The sequence below is a fragment of the Callorhinus ursinus genome, unplaced genomic scaffold (assembly GCF_003265705.2).
Source record: "Callorhinus ursinus isolate GAN/ISIS: 27379988/994484 unplaced genomic scaffold, GSC_fseal_2.0 scaffold2, whole genome shotgun sequence".
Taxonomy (NCBI): domain Eukaryota; kingdom Metazoa; phylum Chordata; class Mammalia; order Carnivora; family Otariidae; genus Callorhinus; species Callorhinus ursinus.
This window is the reverse complement of record NW_027397064.1, coordinates 3048936-3052151: the sequence shown is the minus strand read 5'-3', so window position 1 is coordinate 3052151 and position 3216 is coordinate 3048936. Positions and strand designations below refer to the sequence as shown.

The 3216-nt window shown below is 53.2% G+C and overlaps 1 long non-coding RNA gene across 1 annotated transcript; it reads left to right on the top strand.

Annotated features, from left to right (window-relative positions):
* The first annotated feature begins 1002 nt into the window (after positions 1-1002).
* Positions 1003-2840, top strand: LOC141369986 (uncharacterized). Its single transcript, XR_012373598.1, has 3 exons — positions 1003-1084; positions 1850-2039; positions 2779-2840. It is a non-coding gene; the product is annotated as an uncharacterized lncRNA (long non-coding RNA).
* Positions 2841-3216: the final 376 nt, after the last annotated feature.

Sequence of the window (3216 nt, the reverse complement as noted above, 5' to 3'; positions counted from 1 at the left end):
AGGGCAAAGGAGGGACCAGGACTGACTGATCAGTTTATGAACTCCACCAGTGATCCTCTGGTCCAGCCCCGTGGGTGGAGGCACAGCCGTGAACCAAAGCAGCAAGGACCCCACCCTCCGCAAGTGTCCACCGCGTGGAGACAGAGGGTGCAGGGTGCCCCGGAGGAAAATAACAGGGTGGGAAACGTGGGTATCCAGGATGGTTTCTGTTTGCTGTGGGTGATTAGGACAGCTCCTTCAGTGAGGTGACATTGAGCAACGCGGAGGGCGGGTGGGGGGTGGGGGAGAGAGAGCCTTGCGGACGGCGGAGGGAAGAGCGTCCCAGGCTAGCGGAACGGCAGGTGCGAAGGTCCCTGAGCAAGGAACACACTAGGTGTGTGCGAGAAGCAGCCAGGACGCCGCGGGCTGCAGTGCCACGAGAGAGTGAATGGGACCTGAGTCCCGGAGGCGCTTGTTGGTCATTGTACGGATGCCGGCTGCTCTGTGGGGAGCGATGGGATGCGGCTGGAGCGTCTGGAGCAGAGCGGAGCCTCACTGTCTCGGTTGCGGAGCTCAGGGCAGGTTGCGGCGACGAGGGTAGAACCAGGGAGACAAGTAGGAACTTACTGCTGCAATCCAGGGGAGAGTCGATGGCGTGGACCGGGGCATTGGCAGTGGAGGGCATGGCAGGAATTGGGGATCTGGATATAAGCGGAAGATGGAGGAGACGTGAGGTGGAAACCCTTCCCCAGGATGAACGAGAGCTCCCGTCCAGGGCTCCCTGAGAGGGGCCGACCTCAGTGGGGGGCTGGGGAGCATGTCGTCAGGGTGCTCTGAAATCCGCTCACAGCTCCTTCACCCATTCCCTGGCAGGCCTCGGGCCAACAGTGGGGACAGATGACTCCCCCCATCCCTGGCCACACGCAGACCTGCCTCCAGCCGCTCACTCCTGCTGTGGGCCCCCCCCCCCCCCGCCCCGAGGTCGTGGCTGCTGAGCCCAGGCCGCCCAGCAGGGGGCAGCAGCGGCCAGCGGTCAGTCCTCGGGCTGCTACCGGCCGACCGCCCGGCTCACGCCCAGGCTCAGAAGGTTCAGCACAAAGGCCTGGTAGGAGAGGCTCTTGAGGTGGGGACCGGGTACACCCAGCAGGATACTGTCTGTCCGTCTGAAGGAGGAGTGGGATTAGCTGTAGGAGTTGGAACCACAAGGACCTGGGATTTAAATCAGTCAACTTGAGATGGGGCAGAACCCCCTTGCCATCTTAGTTAGTCTTTGGAGCCAGTCCAGGTTCAGTTTACCAGCCAGGTGCCTTGGGCGGTTAACTGATTTCTCTGTGCCTTCGTTGTCTCACCCATAAAATGGAGGAATGTAGTGCTTTCTTGTTCTGATACACAAACAGTGCTGGCCCATGACAAGGACTCAGTGAATGTTCCTTTATGGTTCTGTGAACGTTGTTCGGTGAGGCATGAACGTGGCACCCTCTGTGTACGGTGGGCATATGAGGACCTTTAGGGGCACAGGAGCCTCTCCTTCCTTGCAGGGGACAGTGGATCTATTCAGCTCATAGCTCCTGTGCACGACAGTGCTCCGTACTTACCCCCGGGCGGCCCCAGGTGAGAAGTCCAGGCCCTGTCCTCCCGGGGTTCTTGGACTGTAGTGACAACCTCACCAGGGCGGAGGGGGTGGCGTAACAGACAGCACAAACTATCCAAGGCTGGCTGCAGGACACGGGGTGGTGGCCCGCGTCTGTCCCTTCCTTCTGTGATGTGTGGTCTGCTTCCCCAGGTGGGCTTGGATGAAATGATCTCTAGGGTCCATTTTAGTTCAGAAACCCTTGATGTCTGAACAAGTTCGTACTTCGCATCCCCCAAGGCAGGTATGGCGAAGATAAAAAAAATCAGCGAACATCTCCTCAGCCAACAGGACCTGAATTTCCGTTAAATCCCTGCTCCAAAGCCAGCTTTTCCTGCTGCTCCGAAGGCCGGAGGAGTGTTGCCAGGTGGACCTAACTTGCCAAGCTGGACCCAACTGCTGGCAAATAGAACAAGCTTCACTTTGTAAGGTAATGAGAAGTGGTTGCCAGGTTGTTCCACTTTACTCTTTCCTGGAGGTTTGGGGAATCGACACAAGGCTGTAACCGAGAAGAGCAGATCAGAGTGTGTTTGAAAGGAAATAGCCCATTTAAAAAAATTATAGTAAAATATACATAACGTAAAATTTGCCATTTTAACCAATTTGAAGTGTATGGTTCAGTGGCTTTCAGTATATCCTCACTGTTATGCAACCATCCCCACCACCCCTCTCAGACTGAAACTTCCCAGACTGAGACTTTGTACGCAGTAAACTCTAGCTCCCTATTGCTCCTCCCCAGCCCCTGGTGACCACCTTTCTACTTTCTATGTGACCTTGACTATGCTAGGATCTCATATGAGTGGAATCATATTTGCCTGTTTGTGATTGGCTTATTTCATTTAGTATAAGGTCTCCAAGGCCCATCCATATTGTAGCATAGACAGAATTTCCTTCCTTTGTAAGGCTGAATACTATTCCATTGTATGGATAGACCGCATTTGTTTATCCACTCATCTGTTGATGGGCACTTGGGTTACTTCTACATCTCAGCTCTCATGAATATTGCTGTTGTAAACACGGGTGTGGACATGCCAGGAGCCCATCTTGCTCCTTCCTTTCACCATGGGCCCTTACCCCTGCTCAGAGGGGTTGCAGAAGTTCCTATCCCCAGAGCTGGGGCTTCTTGCAAACAAAGTGATTCCAATCTGCTTACTTTCTCAAACATCCAGGTGTCTTCCGAAATGCTGCAACATAGAACAGAGAAGAAATGAGTGTGGTCTGGAAAATTGTAAGCCAAGAATTCCTTAATGTCCACTTCTACCAAAATAGAGTCTTACTATGCTGCTGATAGCACTGTGTATTAGAGTCAGCCCTGGGTATTAGGATTAGGACCGCATCCTAATGGAGCCTCCAGGACACATTAGCCACGTTATGAACACACCCATCCCCCTTCAAATAAGTACAGACATGAATCTGTTGAAGAGCATTGTATAGAAATATCTTCCAGAGCCTTCAGAGATCTGGCAGAAGCAACTGAGGTTTTGGCTTGTGTGTTTGGATGCTCTTCTTGATAATAGTTGTCCAGTAAGTGCAGCTTATTCTAAAGGCTGTTTCTGTAGGTCTTTCTGTGAATGTTTGAGCATGCACATCTCCTGATGTTTTTTTTT